This window comes from Phaenicophaeus curvirostris, chromosome 8, assembly GCF_032191515.1.
Source record: "Phaenicophaeus curvirostris isolate KB17595 chromosome 8, BPBGC_Pcur_1.0, whole genome shotgun sequence".
Classification (NCBI taxonomy): domain Eukaryota; kingdom Metazoa; phylum Chordata; class Aves; order Cuculiformes; family Cuculidae; genus Phaenicophaeus; species Phaenicophaeus curvirostris.
The window spans coordinates 39,862,262-39,871,902 of NC_091399.1; positions in this window are offsets into that span (position 1 = coordinate 39,862,262).

The window sequence follows — 9,641 nt, forward strand, 5'->3', positions numbered from 1 at the left end:
TAGTGACTGTAATTAGATTTCTTTGAAGACGACCACTAGAAGCGAACAAGCCGGTCGTTTAACCATTCCCTCGCCGGCAGCCGCGCCGCTCCCAGCACCTCCCCGCGGGGTGGACGCGCATCTCCTCGGGGCTTTTCCCCTCCGCCGGCACGGAGCCGAGGAATCGCAGCGCTGTGCTGGGACGAGGCTCGACACGGCACGGCCAGGGCAGCAGAAAGGGTAAAATCCAACAGCCGAGAGTCGCGAGGGGTGAGAGGGGGCCCAACAGCCCGAGCTGGGGGCGGGTGGCAGCCGAGGCGTCGGGGCTGCGCCCGGTCGAGCAGGACGCGCTCTTTCATGCCCCTAAACGCGTTATTTCCTGGCTGAGTTCTCTAAATACCGTTTAAATGCGATTTTACGGCATTTTGGACGCGGCACGGGAAACGCGGTGATGGGCGAGCGCGGCGCTGGGTCGCAGGTGCCGGCGGCGCTGCCACCGCCGCGGGGAGAGCTCGGACACGGTCCGCACACGGAGCCGATCCCAGACACGGACCCCGCACACGGATCCCATACAAGGGTCCCGCACACAGACCCGCACACGGACCCCGCACACGGAGCCACGCGTGGATCCAGTCCCGCACACGGACCTGATCCCATACACGGACTCCGCACACGGAGCCAGACCCGCACACGGAGCCGATCCCATACACAGACCCGCACACGGACCCATGCTTGGACCCGATCCCATACAAGGGTCCCGCACACAGACCCGCGCGTGGATCCCATACAAGGATCCCGCACACAGAGCCGCACACGGACTCGCACACGGAGCCTGCACACAGACCCGCACACAGTCCCGCACACGGATCCGATCCCATACACGGCCCCCGCACACGGCCCCGATCACCCGGGGCAGAGCCCTCCGCCTCGGGTAGGAGCGCAGCCGCGTTCCCCACCGCGGGGAGCCCCCCGGGGCTCGTCCGTGGCCCCCAGCCCGTCCTGCGGTGCCCGTCCCGCCGCCCTCCGGACGCCGCAGCGACCCCGCACCGAGCGCCCCGCGTGACGCGTTCAGCAGGACCGCGTCTGCCCCGGTGCGTGAACTGCAGAGGCAGCTTCCGAAACCGGGAAGCGTCCTGCTCGCGGTGCCCGTGACACCGATGCCAGGAACACCCGCATCCCCCTCCCTGTGATCATTCCAACAGTGACACCGCGACGTTAAGCCAAGGGTCCCCCCGCATCTGGAACTCACAGCCCCTAAACAAACCCTCGTGTGTTTTATTCGGGCTGTTCCGCTGGAATGGCTCTCGTTCCCTGGGTTTGTCTGCTTGGAGGGAATAGGACGCCGCAGTGTCCCTTTCCCAGCCCCGGGATGCCTGCGCGCCGCAGTGACCCAGCGACACGGCACCAGTGGCAGGAGGCAAAGATGGAACACGGCTCTGGGTACAGGGCTGAGAAGTCCCAACGCAGACGGCAGAGCACGGCCCCCTCGCTCGAGGACCCCAACGCAACTGTCACTGCACTTCGACGTCAGGACTCGTCGGCCGCAGGCCTCGCCTCGGCCTGGCTCAGTGGTCTCTGGGGCCGGTTGGACTCACACCACCATCTTCCAAAGAGAAAAATCAGCCCCTGGGGGTTGTCCCACCCGTGTCGCATAAATCATTTAAACTCCTGAAATACCAAACAGCTCGACTGCAAAACCCGTTTTTTCTGGGACTGACCGCTGTTTCTCCACTAACTGAGATGTAAATGGATCCCTTTGCTTTCTAAGTAGTGTTCTACGTCCCGATCGGTCCTGTATCAATATTAAACTGGCAGTACTGCTCTTTTATAATCCGCTGATTTACATATTTTTGCATAACATTGCTAACAAAACCCAAGGAATATTTACAAGTGAAATGCGCTCAGAGTTTATGCACACAATTTACTTTTTCCCGTTATTTTCCATCCCTTGGCGGCATATTTTAGGCAGAATTTTTCCACAGAGACTGAACCTGGTTTCGTTTTTCCCTCACTGAAAAGACATTCACTGCAGAAATTGTGCAGAAATGGAGCAGTGAGGAGAGAGCAAAATACAGCAATTTTTACAGAGCCCTGTGCAGGGTCTGCATGTTTTCCCCGCACCATCTTCGCCTTGGAATGATAGGCAGCACCCAGGGATGTGCCGCTTTTGGAAAATATATGCAGCAACACTGTGGCTGGTTCTACGCAGGATCAGAATTTGGCCCCAAATGTGCGTATTTTACAAATATTACAAATTACCGTTTCCCCCTCATTCCTATTACCTAGATACAAAAATTCAAATTCAAGAATGTGTTTTCAAATCCCCAGCACTCCAGGGTAATATTAGATGGAGTCCCTTTAATAAAACACATTCCAAGTTGTTATTTTGATGGAAGCATCATACTTTTTGTCCAGCAATAAGCAGTTCAGATTTCACTAGGTCGCTGAAAATTTTCGAATCAGTCTGTCTTCAAATCATGTTTAAAAGACAGACTGAAATAACCGTGGCAGCAGATCCCTTCACGAGGCAAACCAGCAGTAAGGTTTATAATGTGCATTAAAGCTGGTGCTGCATTTAACTCCTGAGTCAGTGAATGAAATTTTGCGCTCCTCCAAAACCTACTGACAGTCCTATTTACAAAATGTATCACAGTCATGCGGGAAATTATGGCATCCCATTTTGTCCTCGATTCTCTAAAATAAGAGGTATTTTGGTCACAAATGCCTGCTGTTATCAAAACACTGTCATGATTTCAGCAGGATCCAGTAACCTAGGGAAAGCCGGGCACAGATCTCCCTCATTCTTTTCACTCTGGGTCACATTGCATCTGTTTTTCAATGCTTTGTCGTTCGGAAAAGAGGCTGATGGAATCCCATGTTCTGCGGTGTGGCAATCCCCAAATTCATGGCAGGAATGCACATTGCCCAAATCCTCTCATTCAGGGCTTTCTCCCTAGAAAAAACCACATGAAAATCACAACAGATCTGGAGCAGATGTTTAAATAAATATTTACATAAATATTGAAATATTTACACATGCAGTTCTGCATGCTTGAAAGGGGAAAACAAGTGCAATAAATGTAATTAAGGTGCCAGGGTTCTACACTAATATAACTTGCATTTCTCTTCCTGATAGCCTGTCAGTTAAATTATTAATTTAATAATTAATGTGCTCTGGTGGCACTGCATCTGAGGAACGGTGTAGGTGGTGTCAGGCCAGTAAAGCCTCGTCCCCATTAGGCTGGGGAGCCCCTGAGCGTGAGGGCCGAGGCAGCACAACCGCCATCCAGGAGTGGGGCAGCTGCCCCAGCACCTCGATGGCCTGCGAGGAGGCTGCCGCAGCACCCCGACCCCCACAGCATCCTTGGCCCCACAGCAACCCAGGCACTGCAGCAGCCCAGGCACAGAAGCATCTCAGGCACTGCAGCACCCTGCGCGCTTGGGGCCTTTCTGAGGTGGAGAGCTTCCCACCCAAGACAACTCCAGCAGGAGCTCCTGGAGTAGAAACAGCATCCCTGCTCCGCACAAGCCCTCATCCCAACAGAAGGCTGTGGGCACTGTACAGTAACAAAAAAGGAGCCGTTTCTTCTCTCTTTGTGTGCCTTCATCTAAACTTGTAACTCGCTGAAGACCTGTGATCAGAATGTCGCACTGGGCTTTTCTTTCTTATATATTTGCGCTGTGCATTTCTTTCCTTCTAGTCCGACATTAGCAAGAATCAGTGCGGTGGAAGTGGTAGCGCAGCAGCAGGGACAAACTGTCTGACAAACAGCAACAGCCTCCCAACACCCCTTTAAAATAATAACGATTTACCAAATGGTTGGGAAGTTGTTATAATTCCTTTTCCAAATTATTACTCGCCCTTTAGATTAGAAATGAGGCCAGGGTTAGTAATCAGCCTTAAATGGTAAGATTTCTGAAGTAGGAGCACTTGTCTGATTGTGAAGTGGAGGCCATTATTGCCTTGATTGAGTCTTTTTTTTTTTTAAGCTTGCTTGATTTATGGCTGAGAGCGCACATTCACCACTGTACCAGAAGCAATCAGAGCTTTCCCTGCTCTCTTTTCCTCAACGATTTAGGGTCCACTGCTTTGGCACAGCTGCCACCTTTTAGCCTCTATCAAGCAGAGATATTTTTAAGCGAACTGTATTTTTTGTTTGTCTTTTCTCCTCCTGCCCCTCTACTTCCTCACTCTGTATCTTTCCTTTTTTTTCCCTTTTTTTTTTTTTTTGTGGGGGTCGGGGGGCTGAAAATATTGTGTGAACTTCAATTCCAGGTATGAAGTTGAAAGAAAGCAGCAGAAGCTGGCTGGGATGTCATCTGGACTCCATGGCACATAACAAACCTGCAGTTACATGGGAAATAGGGATGAAGAAATGCTCAAATGACTGAAGTCAATTAAAAGCACTGATGGGTGTGTAGGTGCTGGAGTTTAGAGTTTTGTTTGTCTGGGAACCAGATTCAAGACAAGAGCTTGAATTTATACCACTTCTTACCAGAAATCATCTGTTTTGCTGGCATATCGTATTTATTTTATAACCCCTCCCAAGTTTTCTGTAGAGGTGTGCAGCACACCTGAGGGGGTCCTGGTACAAGGGGAAAATGCCTTGGAGACCATCAAGGTTCACTCCAGCCCACAGCACTGAAAAGGCAGCACTGACAACTCCAGCCCCACTGAGGTGCCAACCTGCAGCACTCACAGGCATTCGGGGTTCAGAAACACATACACCCATCTGTAGGAAGCCATGCATACCTTTAAAATAAATTTACTTAATTGCTACTGCTCTGAAATAGCTGAATTTTGCTTCAGAGTATGTTCACAGGGAGAAACTCTGTAACACTTCCACTGTCCACTGGCACATCTCTAAAAGAAGTTTAGCACTGAAGCGCTGCCACATCCATGACTGCAGTGGTGGGACAGGCACTGGGAGCACAGAGGTCAAACTGCACCATTTCATGTAATGCTGCATTAGAAAGGCAGCACTTGCTACTGTGTACAAAACCAGGGAGAAGGAAGATAGCAGAACTCATATTTCTGGGTGCTAAAGGCTGTAGTGCAGTAGAATGACCATTTTAGTGGAGATTTTTAACTCACTTTCACAGCTATCATTTGTTTTCCAAAGCTGTCATTTAGGAGGGTCCAGTATATCAAGGGGGGAAAAAACCACACAACTGGCTCATATTTCAGCCCAATTAGCAAGCTTATATGAATGAGGTAATGGAAGACTCACAAAAATAAGTTACTCCAGAAAGAGGAAGAGTCTGTTTCAGCATTATTCGGGAGAAAAAAAAAAGTTAGTCAGACTCAGAGGGAATACAGAATGCACAGTGAAGCCAACACACAATGGCAGAAATGATTTCCTTTCTTACACCTGTATTTACAACACATTCTTGCAGAGCACCACCACGCCTCTTACCCTGAAAGTAGCATCAGGCCAATGGTCCGGAGAGAGTCAATACAACCCAAGTGGAGCGCTCAGCCAAGGAAAAAGGTCCTTTCTCTTGCCCTTGCTCATGCCAGCGAGCTGCCCAGCTGTGCAGAGGGGCAGGAGGGGACCCCGGGGCACAGGGACCATCACCCCTTCCCCCCGACTGGTAGGAATAGTCCTGCACAAATGTGGCACTGTGGCAGCGGCGAGTGGTGGCCCAGACACCCGCTTTTCCTCCCCAGACTTGGTAGCCTCTGAGTTGCTCCTCTCTAGCACCTGCCCACTTGCTGAGCCCAGCCCGTCCTCTCCCCATGCTCCTGTCCCCATGCTCCCACCACCTCCTCCACCCCTCAGCCAGACCCCCAATACAAATAATTGCATTTACCTTCTTAATTAGCACAAGGAGTCCAGAGTGCACTGCACAGCACTATTGTATGAAAATACCAAGGTAGGACAAAACAGAAGAGAGCCTTTGGCTTTAATTCATCATTTACACTTGATGTCGCTGACGTAACTCTCCAAGTGAGAACTGTTTTATTCCCAGTTGATCCAATGCTAAGAACGAAACCCATCCACCCACTCTCCTTGTACTTAGACAAATGCGCCTGGTTGCATTTGCCCATCTGAGCAGCTCACCCAGTCTGTAACAGGCACATTTGCATAATTGATTACATATTCTGAAGCCCACCAGTTTCTAGAGAGCATAGGAGCACACTGAGAAGGGTGAAGGATTTGACCTTATCCTCATGCCCATGCTTACCAGGGAGGACTTTGTGCCTGCTAAGCTGGCAGAGCAGCTGAGCTGCACAGAAGCCCTAGGGATGGAGAATCAGACCCGCACAGCAGAGCAGAGCCCCCAGCTGGTGTCAGACTCCCCAAAGTGCCCAACTTCCTGATGCGTGAGGGCTCAGGAAACCACCAATGAGCTCTGTCTGTTCATTACCAACTCTCTCCTGCTGCTCTAGGGACAGCACGCAGAGCTCTGACCACATGTGTGTGTTTTTTCTCCCTTCGCATCTCAGCTCCTCGGCTGATCTAGCTCACCATTTCAGCCCTTTGGGTGCAGCACAGGTTTCTGTGGAACAATCTGGTTTCTTCGCAAATAAATCTTAAAGTCCTTAATAAATTATTTTGGCCATCCTAGGCAAGTACCTTGTGACGCTGTAAAGGTTGCGTGCCACAGAAAACTGTGTTTCGATGACTTTTCTCTTTACCTTGCCTGAGGCAAAATCAAATCCAAGGATCCAGATGAAAAAACAGACTAACATTTTAGAGACTTAATCATGTATAGTATGTTGGCAGGGACTGGAGAGAACAGAGACAAGTCCTGGTTTCTCCTCTTCCACAAAACACAGCTTTCGCTTCTCTGCCTTTTTCCCATGGAGTAAAGGACACCCAGGAGGGTGTTATAATGCCTGGGGAAAGGCAAGTTTTCCATAATGCACATGAGATGTTGGGACCCGGCTGAGCTTCCCCCTTGCGGACCCATCCAAGCGCAGCCTTTGAGAAACACGAGTCCTGGATGGGTCAAGGCAGAAATCGCTCTGACAGATTTGTACATCTTTCGAAGAAAAGCTTGCTTGGAGCCACTAAGTGGACAGCTGCGTGCTAAAACAAGCCCTGTGGGGAAGGTGTTGGGAGGCAGCATCACACACTGTCCCTGCCTTGGCTACTTAATACTGCGATCCTGCAGGGCGTAGTTATTCATTTCACAAGCACCCTCCATCAACTGAAAAAATGTTAGATTTTGAACTATTTTTTGGTTAACATTTCAGCTCAATTTAAATCTTGGGGAAGAAAGGGCGGTTATTTACCTGGAACAATTATCTATTATTTTTTGAGGGGAATCTACCAAAATTTCTATTTCAGGAGAGGTTTTTTAAAAACAAACATGTCGGCTCATTGCCTTCATCAAGCAGCCTGCTCAGAGTTTTGTCCAGGTGTATTTTGTCAGCACTGAGAAAAGTTTGCCAAGGTGGTGACACACAAGATCTGCACATTTCTCTTGTACGTTAGCTAGTTTTATGAATTGAAGGGTCTTGCTCTGCAATGACAACAGAAAGGAGAGGAAATGACCCGTTTTATCCACGTGTAGCCCTTTTCCTTGCTTGTAACCCCCCCTGCCCTTAGTCTCCAGCAAGGCTTTGAGGCTCTAGTTACCATAGAGAGCTGGCTGGAGCAGGACGGATAAATCTCTCTTGATCAACCACGAGGTCCCTCGCATTAGAGAAGAATGCATGTTTGATTTCTTCCCTGAAGTCTAAAGCTGAACAAGCTAAACACATTTGACTACAACGGTTCAGAACTGTCACTTAATATTATCAGCTACATCTACTGTATGCCCAAGCAGCTCCCCCAAAGCAGAGGAGGGGGAGAGGGCTGGCTGCAGGGTGGTAGCATGTCACCACTCCTCGAACAGAGCAGGATAACCATCTCTGTAGAGACTTGACATCTATAAATTGATTACACAAGTGGGCAGTGGTGGTCCTTTCAAGTTCACTCCTTTTGTTTCAGCAGTACAGTAAAATTACCAGCAGCAGTTTACAATTAAAGGAAATAATAACTGCATATGCTTTCATCTGCACATACAATTACAATAAACTGCATGCTTTAATAAGATTGTGAAAAATCTGTGTTTGACCCATACAAAAAAGTAAACATTCTTGTTCTCGATACTATATCATTATCACAACAAGGGGAAACTCCTGAAATCTGATGATTTAAACATCTGGAGAATGTTAATCACTTCAAAATGACGGATGTTTTTTATTTTAGCTTTTGACAGACACACTCCTTTCATAGATAGATGATTATTTACATAAATTACATCACCAATGTGAAAAAAAACCAAAATAACTTCAAAGGATAAAAAGCTAAATTAAAAGGAGACTTTTATATTTCTTCTCTTGTAGAACATACAATAAATAGAAGAATTTGCAAAGGGAAAAGACAACTCCCTTGTTTTAATTATGACGCAGTTGTGCTTTAGCGTTTTTCCCCCTATGTGCACAGGCTTTGGAGGCATACTTTAAACAGAATTAAGGTGCAGTAGCTAGAAATGCCACAGAAAAACACTGATCCCCACCTCAATGAACACAGTATATGACAAGACAAGCATGGAGTCAAGTTTTAGCTTCATTTTTCAAGTACATCTGCAAAATGCACAGATTTTGGTGCCACTTCTATTGGTGCTTGCAGCCCTGATTATCCTCTTACCATAAACTTCATACAATTTAAAGCCCTTAACTTCAGCAGAACTATTCTCTATCAACTCATATTTATTTGTTTATATATATATAAAAACAAAACAAACTGTGTTATATAGGTAACGTATATATGTATGTATATGTATCGTATATAGAATGTGTGCTATATAACATAATGTGTTCTATATAACATACATATATATATGGAACAGCATCAAGTTCACCAAGAGTAGGGTTATGGCATGAGGTCCTTTAGTCCTGGTTCCCTGATGTTACACATCAGGAGACCAATTCAGCATCACAGCCGATGTGCAATTAGGAGAGCAGATTCAGCAGCGAGGTTTCGGCTCCCAACTATTTGTAAGACAACAGTTTCAAAGAAGGTTGCAGGAATCAGTGGGAGGCAAGGTGCAGGGAAAATTGCACTGTGTAACATCTGCAAACGAACGTGACTACTTTGGGTACAGCCAGGTAATTGCTAGGTTTAATGTAAAGAGTCTGGAGGACCACTGAACCTGTCAACATTTAAGCTGAAAGGATCAGCTATGCTGATCTAATTCATTGTCACCGTGCCAGTTAAGTTCTTCAGGCTGAAGAACAGACTAAACGGGACAAATTACAGCCTGATAGCATCCAAAAGCCAAAGGGCTCTTGCTGCACATTACAGTGTGGGGAGGGAGCTGCGCTCCCACAGTGTCTTGCCGCTGGCCGGCATCATGCTGCCCAACGCTGCTGGCCAGGCCTGCTGCAATTTAGCTGATCTGCTACAATCTCCTCCCACACTCTGAGCTGATCTGCACGCTGACCTTCGACAATTTGTCTTCTTTCTGGCAGAAATGTCATCCAAAAGGAAGCTATTAAGTCAAGAAGGTAATTCTGCAAGAACAGTCCACTGTATAAACAGAACTTGACCTAGGGGAGTTTATTTCTAGTCTTGCACAAAGGAATTTAAAAGATATGATCAATACATTTCAGGATCTAAATACATCAATGAAGGCAAGAATATAAGACTTCTAGGCAATATTTG